The sequence below is a fragment of the Danio rerio genome, chromosome 11 (assembly GCF_052040795.2).
Source record: "Danio rerio strain M-AB ecotype USA chromosome 11, GRCz13ab, whole genome shotgun sequence".
NCBI lineage: Eukaryota > Metazoa > Chordata > Actinopteri > Cypriniformes > Danionidae > Danio > Danio rerio.
This window is the reverse complement of record NC_141031.1, coordinates 31,182,006-31,195,463: the sequence shown is the minus strand read 5'-3', so window position 1 is coordinate 31,195,463 and position 13,458 is coordinate 31,182,006. Positions and strand designations below refer to the sequence as shown.

Below are 13,458 nucleotides of genomic sequence, written 5' to 3'. Positions count from 1 at the left end.
CTGGAATATCGCATATAAGACATGCAAGCAAAGCAGCGTTTCCATCCAATGAGTTAAAGAGAACAAAATTGTCACGTCCTGATTAACTGGCACCAAATATCAACAGTAAAGATAGAATTTGCTGCAGTAAGAGAAGCTGCGTGAATCTTTATTTAATAAATGACTTGCGCCTCAGAAGACTCTCCTGACACGCAGTGAACGCATGGTGATGTTGAGGTGTGAGACGCGAAGCACAGTTCTGGAGGTAATTAATAATATAATAACACAAATATTGAAACAGGTAAGGCATTTTAGAATGACGAAAACAACATTTCAGATGTTTTACAATGTGATCACCCTGCTGGTTTGTTTATTCACACACATATTTATCATCACATGATCTCTTATAACTAAATCACATGACCTTTTTTAATGCACGTACTGGAATTTGTACGTTTGAATCACTGTTTAAGAGCATCTTTTCTTATTGAATAAAAAGTTTATTCTACTCATCTACTCAGTTAAGCACATTTTCAAAACGTATGCGCATTTTGGCATTTCCATCAACTGATTTCTTGTATGCGCATATCCAAAATGGTGGATGAAAACGTAGCTAATGTATAATAGTCCAGAGTGTGATTGTGGATAGCCATGACTCATTTTTTTTTAATATATTTGCATTTCAGTCCATCTACACTTAAAATGGAATACCACTTTCCGAACTAAAACAAGATCTTTCTAAAAACACTAAAAGGAAACACAGGATGGTCTGGGGTACAATTCATGAAAACTTTGTTGAAGTGCACTAGTCGCATGGGATTTCACATTTGTCATCTATAATTTTAAGTTTAGTTTACTGGTGAAATTTTTACATAAACCTTAATAAAGTTTTAGGTTAAAAATAAATGAATCCAGCAGTTAATTTTATATATATATAATGTGCTGTTGTTGTTTTTTTTTTTTTTTTTGGAAAATGTCTGAATGATTTTATTCATTAATTTAATATATTCACATGTTAAAATGTGATAGCTGTATTACGAACTCAATAGAAGAAGAAGGAAAAGATAAGTTGCATATTTTTACTTGCACTACATTTTTACTGTACACTAAAATTTGCAGAATTTCTTTCCAAATGTAGAGTTTGTTTGAATTGTACAAACTAATATCACAACATTGACTCAAAGATTAGAAAAAGCCTATACATACACACACTTGCCCTCTAGAAAAGGGGTTAAAAGAAGAGTTATAAGACATAGAAAACCTCAAATTGAAGATAGAAATGTGTCTACAACATCTTCTCGTGATCTGATCGACTAAAACGTATCTTAATCCCAGATAAAACTGGAGTTTACCTTCAGACCCAACGATTGAACCAAGTGTGAAAACACCCTTACAATCAGCAAATTCTAGGCTAACAGAGTAAAGCTGTATTTGGACTGTATCACAAGGTCAACAGCAGTAAAATGCCTCATCAGCACTTCATACTCACCAACACAACAGAGCTGCCCTGGAGCTCCAGCACGTGGGCAGACTCGCTCTCCCATCACAAACATTCACTAAATTGAATCAGTCAGATCTGCTTTACATCATATTTTTTGGTCTGGACTGAAAAGATACAACAAAGATGTGAGCTCAGTTTACTTTTCAAGATCGGGGCAAGTTACTAAAAACCTTCTTTAACCTCTTTTAAAGTGACGTTTTGGCCCAATTGCTTTCAAAAGTGAGAACTTTGTTCTGAGAACAAAGTTATACAGGGAGAGCAGGGGAATCCAGGCTTTCCTGTGATTTATTTTATGGAAAGCTGGAAATATTTAACCACAGCTCCATCCCAGTTGTTATTCAAAAAATGTGCTTTACAAAAAAAAAAAAAAAAAAAAGCTTACTTTGAATGTAATATACAGTGATTAAAACAACATACATTTTTATTATATGTTTAAATAAGTTTATAATATCTGTGTGTGTGCGTGTAAAACTTTATATCCAACAATATATATATGGTTAATACATATGACAAAATGATTACCACTCATGAAATTTCTGTTCTTTTTTTAAAATATCTTGTTGATTGATAACAGAGCAAGGACATTTTTACAGTATTTCCCATTTCATATTTGTACTTGTACTGGAGTATAAATATGATACATATATGAAGTGTAAATATGATTTATTTGTCTTATTTCTGTTAGTTTATATTAGATTTGGAGTTAACAATTCACAAAAATCACGGTTCGGTTCGATATGACACGGTGTCAACAGCAAAAAAAAAAAAAAAGAAAGAGAGAAAAGCCAGAGGATTTCTCTGATTTAAATTTTTGTAAATGTGTTAAAACTAACATCATAAAAGTATGATCTTGTTTTTTTTTTTTCTTTTACTTTAAACAGTGATAGAGCTGGGGTTTCTGCTTAGCAGCTAATTAAACAAATCCTTCTTTTTACTCAAAAGCTGCTTATAAAACATGTATGTAATATTGTAGTAGTTAAACAAACAAAAAGAAAAAAACAATTTAGTTTTTTATGGAACTCAGTTTCAATCAATTTTTAAGTATTTTTTTATTTTTAGGAAGATGAGTGTCCACCTTTTCTTCAGACAGCACAGATCTGCTTGATTTGACTGTATTTGCCATTTTAGTGGATTTAAAAGCAGGAATTATCTGACTGAAATGGGCTTATGAAGGAATAATGTAACGGGGCTCTATTACATTTAACATTTCCCTAAAACCCTACATTTCTGCTACCGATTAAGGTCATATCCACAGCTATAAATGTACCAATTGCCTTGGTGATTTGTTTTGCTCTGTTCGAATCTGTGGGAATTGCCTGTCTGAATGGTGCAGAGATACGTGCGTAGTGCGCATGTTTCCAGTTTTCGTCTAATTCCAGTTACTGATTCCGTGATGTCAGTGTAAATAAGTTGACATGCCCAAATATTACCACTAAAATAACTTACTGTCATAGCAGATGTTTTTTTCCACCACTCTCTTGCAATCACCCTCATAACTTACAGGGAAACCAAAGTGCTCCCAAGCGCCAGACCCGCTGTTGGTTATAGGAGGATTACATTAACATTACTAGCCATTTTGCGAGCTAGTGTGCCTGACTGGAGTAGTGTTTGGAAGTGGGCGGGGAAGGCAGCTGGAAGGACATCCAATGCGTTAAATTTGTGCTGGATAAGTTGGCGGTTCATTCAACCATGGTGACCCTGGATTAATAAAGGGACCAAGCCGAAAAGAAAATGAATGAATGAATGAATGAAGGAATGAATGAATAAATTAATGAATGAATGAATAAGCACTTATTTCAATATAAAAAAGGCAAAAGCACATAAAATTAAAACAAAAAAATGAAAATGTGTGCGTGTGTGTGTGTGTTTGTGTGTGTGTGTGTGTGTGTACGCGAGTTAATTCCGAATATAAAGAAACCTAAAATAACACTTTGATTGGAAGCTCTTCTCTTAACATGTTAAGTACTGTGCAAGGATCAATACATACTTGAGCAAGACAGCACATGAACCCATATCTGAAGCTCAAAACCCAAGTTCAACTCTCTGTGCAAGTCGTAACAATGAAAAACAAATAAATATGTGGGATCTGTCTGACCTCTGGTTGCCAGATAAACCACATGAGCATTCTTATGAATCAGAGTGAACCACAAGCACCTTCCTCTGCAATTACAACTACGGCACATATCCTGATTTTGAGTAGAAAATAAATTAGAGCAAGCTCTATACGAGTAAATCACACCACAACAAAAATTATAGACAGTTATGACTATTCATACTCAACAAAGCCTGCTTGAAATCATTAAACCATGTTTGCAATCCATCCTCAGTGATCAGACTTTGATCAGAGTCCCTGTGAGCTGGAAAAGGCATATGTGGAACAGAAAAACAAAGCAACACAATAGAAAATCACTTTTTCACCCACCCGCAGTTGGATTTATTATTCCCAAACACAGACAAGGCATACTTCACAAAACGCATTACTTATTAATTACTCCTCATATGTGGAGAAGCCGCATAAACCATCACAGTGAGAGTAATAATGCCAATAATTCACTTCAGAGCTTTTGTACACGCTTCATGATGTCTCCGATCTCCTCAATCCCTGCGGATTCACCAGTGGGAATCTTAATGTTGCAGGTCTGCGGTTATGCATTTATGATGGCGATACTTTATTCTGCCGAATCTGTTTTCCATATTAGTCTATAATCCCATTTTTTTCTTCTTTGAATCCATATTTCCTGGCTCGGGGATCAAAAAGGCTTGTGAGGAAATTCTAAAAGCCACAGAAATCCTAAAAATGTGGTTTAAAAGGGGAATGTCATGGTTGATGGAATAAGGGAAAACCACACAAATCATGAAGGCAAACTGAAACCTTTTAAAACTTTCAACATTTTAAAGACCATGTGAATTAAAAAATGCCAGATGAACAATTAATCTGTGCAAGTTAATCTACTGAAAAAAATCTAAATTCCTTTTGTTGACGTCAGTTTGACGACTTCAGCCACAATGTTCTTAATCACACCCCTCTTACACTTGCAAAAAAGAAAAATTCAAGCGGTGTCCGAAATCTCATCCATCTATACAGTATGCCAAAAACAGTATACGAGCCAAGTAGTAGGGTCAGAATTCATAGAATTTGAAAAACCATGTGTGAAGTATAGGGGATGAGATTCTGAAGTGTGGATCTGATGGGTGCTATGCTATCCCATGACGGACAGCGAGAGAATTCATGAATGCGAATTCATGAATGGAAAATATTGTAAGGCTCCCTCCACATTGTTTGCAGTATAGATGACAAAAAAATGTTGTTTTCAGACAAACTGTAAGTTAATTACTATATCTAGATATGTTTATGCACAAATGTAAACCTACTTTAAAATATAAAAGCAGTAGGCCATTTGTAATTGAAAACTGAAAACTTTGACCTATAAATTGTCCCTATTTGAAATTCAATAACAAAAATATCAGTTTTCACACTGCTGTATAAGAGAAAAAAATAATATAGGCTATTATAATTTAATATAATAGAACAGGAAGAGCTAGATAAAATTATAAATATTTCTAAACCAGCTATGTGTGTGTTGGAATTGTTACCTGTTATAGGAGAACCTCTTCTTAACGTTCTCAACTCTTCTTTATCTTTAGGCCATGTTCCAAAACCTTACAAGCTGGCTGTTATTAAGCCTATTATTAAGAAACCACAACTGGACCTAGCTATTATAGGCCTTTTTCAAATCTTCCATTTATGTCTAAAATACTAGAAAAAAATTATTTCTGCCCAATTTCTGCAGGTAAACAATGTTTTTGAATTGTTTCAGTCAGGTTTCAGGCCTCATCACAGTAAAGAAACCACATTAGTGAAAATAGCCAACTCTTAGCTGCTGACCAAGAGTGTATCTCGCTATTAGTTTAATTCAATCTTAGTGCCGCATTTGACACCATTGACCACAATATCCTCACAAATCGCTTAAATTTTACAGGTGTCTAGAAACAGGCCCTAACCAACCTCCTGTCTCTTTGAGATCTAAAAACTCAGGGCTTTTGGTAGAACCTGGAATAGCAAAGTGAATTAAAGGGGGTCAAGCCTTCTCATTTATGGCTCCTAAACTCTGGAATAGCCTTCCTGATAATGTCCGAGGCTCAGACACACACTCGCAGTTTAAAACTAGATTAAAGACCTATCTCTTTCTGCCATCTGCAAATGTCTTATTAACTTAGACTGCCCCATGCATTCGTTAGCAAGAACTTTGGCACAGATAATGCACTGTGGCTGGGTCAGGGACTCGGAATAAAACCATAGTTCAGGTAACTATCTTTGTATTTGACTCAAAATGTTTGAAGCTTCCTCACCTGTGTCCAGTATGCTTATGTCATTCCTATTAATAATGGGGATAAAATGAACAGTGAAATTAAGGCAACATGATCGTTCTCCTAATTGTCCACTGCTAAAAAAAATGTACAAGAAATATGACAAGACCCCCTACAGAGCTTGCTGAGGCCCCCTTTTGTGCCGGGACTCCTCTGTTTGGAACCGCTGCTGTATAAAACGTACTTTTATAACTGTCAAGTAGTACATTTAAATTCAAATGCAGTACCTACTGAGTAGGTGATTTTGGATGCAACCTCAGTAGAAAGTACATCAACATCACGCAAACCCTAAATATATTAGTATACAAGTTTTATAGATGTTTTCAAAATAACCCAGGCTCATTCTGAATACATATCCCTAAATACATTTCTGGAGGATGGTAAACATATGCCTGGAGATGTGTTTGTTTTTTGTTTTTTTGCAGCTTTTGTTTTCGTGACTCCTTCAAAGGTTGCTATGTGCACTTTTTCAGACCTCAAATTTCTCTTGCAAGAACCAGTCGTGCCTGCCCATCTTGCATAAATCCACCAGAGGCCGCTGTCAACTGAACGACTAACTGACTGACCGATCGACTAACCCACTCTCCTCCTTCCCTAAATCCAATCGATAATGTTTTCAAAAGCACTGATTGACTGATTTTCCTCCTTCCCTAAACCCAACTGACAGTGTTTTCAAAAACAATATTGAAAAAGAAAAGCTCCCTGATTTCTACCATGTTTTCAGATTTTACTACATTCTCACCTTGTTATTTAGGTGTTTATTTTATTTTTGTTTTATTGTTGGAACCGTTCTTCGCCAGACTCAAACCCCGTTGTAGCAGTCAACTCCACTTTCACGTCCCAAGTCCGCTGACATATGCAGCAAGCCATTGAACAAATGGGTAACAGTGGAAAAGCCGTCCATATGGAGGTAAGCCATCAAGTGTTCGTTTTAAAGAAGAAATGCAGCCATATGTACCTCTAGCAACATAATTCGCAATCTCCATTAATGCACATAGGCATATTCAGAATAAGCCTATGTTGTTTTAAAATAGTTTTATGTAGTATAACTAATGTGCTAAGTGTATTTGACGATTATAGTTAATCCTATTAGATCACTTGATGACATTCCTTATGCCTGCAGTGCATGGAATTCACTGTAAATAAGTTTGAGCATGATCCTGTAGTGTTGCTGCGCTCCTGATTCGCACTGTGGCTAGTCCTTTATGCAGTTCATCCATCATTTAGCAGCTGATCTGACTAAATGAGACTTTGCTGACCCCCAGCAAGGAGCTAAACTCCATGCCTCAGTTGCTCTGTCTGCTGAGAATTATGAGCAACTGAGGCGTGAGGCTAAAGGTCACAGTGAGAGTGCTAACAGCAAGTTCTCTGAAAGTCACAGATATTTTCAAGACAGAAAGCAGCTCAATGTTTGAAATGAATTCATCAAATACACCAAACTTGACTGTTTAATAGTCTTTGACTAGCTAATAGTTTATTTTGTAAAAAAAAAAAAAAAAACTTTCAGAATTTAGGCATGATGTTTATCTTGGTTAATAATTAGCAAAATCATAAAATAGCTATGAAAGTCTGTTGTGTTGTATTGTGCCAATATTGACCCTTTTAAGTAAATGTGTATCTGTTGAAAAGGTACCATCCCAGTGACAGCCCTTGTACCTTTTTTTCAGAGAGTGCATAATAATTTTTCTCTCCAGTGAACAGTTGCTAACTCTAAACTAATAAATAAGGATGAAATGTGAACAAATTATTGACTACTTTTTAAACTGGATCTACCCATTGACTTAAATATACCTAAACATACCAAGAAGATGGGTGTAAAGACTTGGATTGATGGTCAATGCTTTTGCCTTTCTCACACAAACAGTTCAGAGGATTTAAGGTGTTCACATGGGGCAGGTTTGGTTTGATTAAACCGCTCTAGTGCGATTAATCTGTTTACTTAAATAACTTTGAATACTGCAATATGAACCCTGGTGCACACCTAACAAGCAGACAGAAACTGCTGAAAAGATGAGCCTGGGTCCATTTTAAAACTAATTCTGGTGTGGGTATTTTGAAATATGAACACAACACAGATCAAAGACATCTAAACAAACCAAATAAATAAATAAAAAAGACATAGTATCACAAAGATGTGACCCTACAAATCATATGCTTATGGAATACAAAGAACTGTGAAAGAGCATGTCTAGCCCAGCTTGCATCGTTTAGTAGATATTTGGTAAATTCTATCATAAATGTATACAGTATATCACAAAGGCTCAACAATCAGGTTATGTGAAAATATAGAATATTTAAACATTATAGGCATCTGCATGAACTTTGTTTCTTGAAGCTTAAAGAGATTATACACCCCCCAAAATGTTTATGACCTTACCGTTTACTATGCCTTATGTGGTCTTATACCTTTATGTGTTTCTTTCTTCTGTTGAACACACAAGGAGATATTTTGAAGAATGCTGGTAAACTGGCATCCATTGACTTCTAAAGTATGCTAAAATGCTATTCAAATCCCACAAGTGTTAATAAATTGTCTTTGGACATAGGCTCATACACAACAACAACAAAAAACATAAATACACTTACAGAATTATTAAAAAAATATATTTAAAGAAGCAATGGCAGTGGCAATAAATGTCTGGTCACTTTATTTTGATGATCTGTTTGTTGTATTTAAGTTACATTGCATTTACATGCCAACTAAATCTCATTAGATTATAAGTAGATTGTTAGGTTGAGGTTAGGGTTAATGTAAGGTGGCGTGCTTGCAAAGTTTCTTATAGTCAGTTAAATGTCTGTTGAAGGAGCAGTATCAACATTAAGTAGACAGTCTACTAATGCTCAAATGGACCATCAAAATAAAGTGTTATCAAATGTCTTCTTGTACTTCATAGGGACTTTATACCACCTACCTGATGGAAGTAACATAACCATGTAAAGAATGGGAAGAGTGTTCAACAATAATGGAGGTTTTTCTTTTTGTCGCTCCTATAAATAAATCAGTGAGAGGTGTTTGCCTCTCACCATTTATTTTACTCAATACATTTACTAACCTTAAAAGTGATTAAAATGTCCTTCTCAATATCAAAACTTCTTCGTTTTCTCAACAAACTCAACTGCTGCTAAACCTTTTTTAAAATCCTTCTCTGAGTGTTTATTAAAAAACACTCACCTTTTCAACTTCCTCCCCATTGATTAGCAAAGAGTCACTAAATGTTCACATTTTGTTTGTCTCACAACACATCTCTTGTGTCTTACTAATGTTAAGCTGCAAGGAATTCTCTGTTGTCCGACTTGTGATATAATTGACAATATTTAGATAATTGTCAAATAACTGAGTATTCTTTACACATCTCACCAATGCCTTATCATTGCATACTTGATAAGTGTCAGATTTTTATTGTCACAAGTTATTTCATTTCAAGAGTTCACACTTTGCTGATGATTGATTATAAAGCTTGTTTGGCATGCACACCCAGGAGAGAGCCCCGAGCTCATAAGATCCTCGAGCCCAGGGCTCCCTCCCATTTGCAAGGTGATTCTTCAAAACAAAGGAGGCTGTTAGGGCGTTCTCACACTATGCTATCCAAACTGTGCCCAGGCCCGTTTCCCGGATCGTTTGAGAAGTATCAGTGCTCTGTATTGGCCTCAGGCACGGTTCACATGACCGGCCCTGGCCCAGTTGGAAGAGGTGTGTCAGAGCACGGTTCACTTGGGCTTTGACATGATACGTTTGTGTGTGAGTGCAAAGCGTGGCAGAGCCCGAAACTGAAAGCGAGACATGACTTTTAAGGGACTGTTTCATCTGGATTTATGAACCATTCTTACTGTTCAATGAACGCAAACTGTTGTAGTTTATTAAAGACTCAAACCCCTCACTGCACGACAGCTGCGCCATTAGCAAACCTCCTAATTCCTTCAGCACAAGGACTTTATGATTGTTTATGAGCGTCAAAAGTGGCTGATATGATCGGTGAAATATTTAACTAAGTGTCACCGCATATCAAACGACTTAAGCAATATAACAAAAGAAATCTCCATTTTGCTAAACAGCGCATCATCGATCACGTAAGCGTGCCCAGGCCCGAATGTAATGTGAGTGCGGGCCATCAAGGTAGACGGAAGGGGTGACAAGCAAGTTTTGTTCTGCTTCAAGGCGACTGTACATAGTGTGAGTACGCCCTTATATGGAACTTAGGGTATTTATAGTGGCTTAGGAATCATCTGATTGGTGAATCATAAAGCAAGCAATCGTAAGCTCTTGAAATTAGTTTAAAAATAAACTTCACTTATATAAATAAAAAGTAAAACTGGCGATAAAACATATCCTTGAGGAAGGCCAGTATTTAACACCATATTCTCAGACTAAAAACCAACATTCTTTAAAATATCTCCTTTTGTGTTCAGCAGAAGAAACAAACTCGTAAAGGTTTACAACCGTGTGTAAATGATGAGGTAATTTTCATTTTTGGGTGACCTTTAAAAGCCTCAGCTCTCGTTTATTGGAATTGCAGGGATAGCAGCAAGTAATTGTCAGTCATCTAAGAAATAAAGGCAAACAGGTCATGAACAACATGGTGGTAAAACAGGTGACAGACATTTCATTTCTGAGCAAACTGTCTCTTCGAGGTGAATATGCCTAACCTAAACCCTGACATGTTTGGTCATAGGAGTGAATGAACGGTTACATGTCTCCATATCAGACAATACACCTGGTTCTATCAGAGCACACACAGCTCTAACGTTTCCTCTATAGATGAAGCATACAGAAGAGCAGTGCTCTTATCAGCCAGCATCTCTCTCTCAGTCTGTGAGCCGTAGTGAACTTCCACTCCCGCTATATCTTTTTTTCATTAGCGTCGTTTCTGGAACACTGTTATCACTGTGGTAGATCAAAGCAGGAACAACAAGAAACCACGAACATCACAGTCAGGCGAGAAATTACATAAGGGCTGCGCAGCCGTGCCAGATCACCTCGCCTTTACGGCAGGGCTGTTTGTTACACCCAGGCTTTCATCTAGCTGCAAGGGCCTACACCTCTGATATCCAGATTACAATAGTGACAAAGGCTTCACATTGATCTCTGCATGTGCCCTCGTTTGATGGAATGGCATGTGCAATTTGGGAATTAGTTGAAGAGACTGAAGCATAGGAAGTTCTGTGATCATTGACATGATCTCATGTTGTTTTAGACCTGTATATTCTACAAAGTTTAAACTAATAAATAATTAAATAAATGCATTTTGTCCTTATAATGACAAAATCCCACAGAAAGATACAATATTCCCAATATCCTCTTTTGTGCATACATGTTTTGGAATGAGATAAGGATTGATCAATTGTTGCATAATATAACGCTTACAGGGATAGTTCAAATCAAATTTTATTACTGCGATCATTCACTGACCCATTTTACATTTACACATTTAGCTGATGCTTTTATCCAAAGCGACTTATAAGTAAGAAATAAAAGAAGGACTTCATACTACTGGAGAGTTGAAGTATATAAATGGTTTGACAAGTCTAAATTATTTAATTTGATTAGATTTTTTCTCCAAGGGTACAAAGAGGGGGTAGTACAATCGCCTCACAGCAAAAAGGTCACTGGTTCAAGGTCTGGCTGGGTCAGTTGGCATTTCTGTGAGGAGTTTGCATGTTCTCCTCATGTTGGCGTGGGTTTTCTCCGCGTGCTCCGGTTTCCCCCATTGTCCAAAGACATGCGCTACAAGTAAATTGAATAAGCTGATTTGGCCATAGTGTATGTGTGTGAATGCAAGAGTGTATGGGTTTTTCCAAGTTTTGGGTTGCGACTGGAAGGGTATCCTGCATAAAACATATGCTGAATAAGTCGGCGGTTCATTCCGCTGTGGCGACCCTTGATTGATAAAGGGACTAAGCTGAAAATAATTTGAGGATTGAATGAGACAGAGTGTGTCCTACATGTGCTTTTTTAAGCCCACTCATCTTTCTTGAACACACTCAGAATTGCAATGCTTTCAAGAAGTATAAGAAGTATTCTTATGAGAATGTGTCTGGCACATATGAGCCTGGTTTCTTTCTAGGTTTTTTTCTTCCAATTTCGTCAATCTGTGAAGTTTTTCACTGTGGCCACTGGCTTGCTTGGTTAGGACTAGTGGAGCTGCACATGAATCGATTTGCTCTTTAGTGTTTGGACTATCAGCAGTGAAAAGTAAACCACATTGAACTAAACTAAACTGATTTTCAATTCTGAAAAATGGACTGACTCAGTTGCAATTTACTAGAACTTCAATGTTAAGCTGCTTTGACACAATCTACATGGTAAAAGCGCTGTAGAAATAAAGGTGAAATGAATTGAATTGAATGTGAAGTGGAAAAAGTTTGTCTTCTACAGGTGCACTAACAAGCCCGGTAATTTCCATTTTACAAACAATTTACACAATTAAATGAAATTGAGTAGGTCCAACATAATTTTATCAAAAAATTTTTTAAATACATTTGTATTTTTATTTAGCTTAAACTCAAAGGTCTGAAAATATAATGTATGTCTATTATGTGGCATACATTTCAAAGTCTTGTAATTGAAGTTATCCTAAATGAACTAAAAAAGTTTTTTTGTGTGTGTGTGTAATTTTTATGAGATTACAGTTGATTAAGATTGATCTCAGAACTCATTTTAGGACAGTTATTGCTCACTGAGCAAAGCAACAAACTGCATTTTTGCTAATTAAGATGCCAACACCCTAACCATGGGTGCTTCTGCAAGGTGATAAACTCAAAACTCAAAACACTACATGAAAATCCTCTAAATCTTCAAACTAAAGTGAAGATTAAACTCTAACAAGTCTTTAAACACCAAAGATTTACTTTATTGTCAAAACTGCATTCTCTTAATTCAATCCCAAACAAAGCATGCTGGGAATTAAAATCCCCTAAGCAGGTAGTTGGACCAACACAATTCCTTCATGTTGTCCCAACACAAAAGGCTGAAGTTAACTTAATTATTTACAAATTTAAGTGGACTAAACATAAAACAAATAAGTTGGCCAAAGTTATTACAAAATAAGTGTTGTTTCAGCTCATTTTAAACAGGTAGTTCGAGCAGTAGCAGTAATTTTTTGGTTTGTCAAACCCGCTCTCCTGCATGAAGCACAGTTTTCAGAAACATGGAGTTTCATTAATAGGAAGATGTCTGGTGCATATTGAGAGGAAATATTGTGGTTCTCCCAATTGTTCTTATGTTGAACACAAAAGAAGATATACTGAAGAATGCTGGAAAGCAGCAACCCTTGACAACCATATTATTTCTGTTAGTATACAGTGAGTATAGCAGGTCACACACTGGACATGACATGCACATGACAATAGGGAGTATCACACCCCAGACCTACACATTTGCATGATATTTAAAATTTTCTTTTAAAACAATTCGGGTGGCCCTCTGTGGCAGAAATATGAACAGTGTCCTGAGTTGTGGCTGGGTGCCACAGACAGCCGCCGAATTGTAGCGCCAATGTGTGTACCCTGATAGAAACTCTTATTTTAGAGATCTAAAATGCATGGCGCTGCATGGCGCTTCTGGTGTGCGATCTGCTTATGTTAACATGGATACCAATAATACAATTTTATTA

At 36.5% G+C, this 13,458-nt stretch overlaps 1 long non-coding RNA gene across 2 annotated transcripts in view; it reads right to left on the bottom strand.

The window, feature by feature from the left end:
- LOC147841814 (uncharacterized) overlaps positions 1-13,458 on the bottom strand; it is a 57,649-nt gene that overhangs the window by 715 nt on the left and 43,476 nt on the right. The window contains exon 3 of one of the 2 annotated variants that reach the window (XR_015502712.1): positions 1,469-1,584. The exons of the other annotated variant lie outside the window; for it this stretch is intronic. This is a non-coding gene — a long non-coding RNA (uncharacterized LOC147841814). The remainder of the gene's footprint in view (positions 1-1,468; positions 1,585-13,458) is intronic. 2 annotated transcript variants of the gene reach the window in all.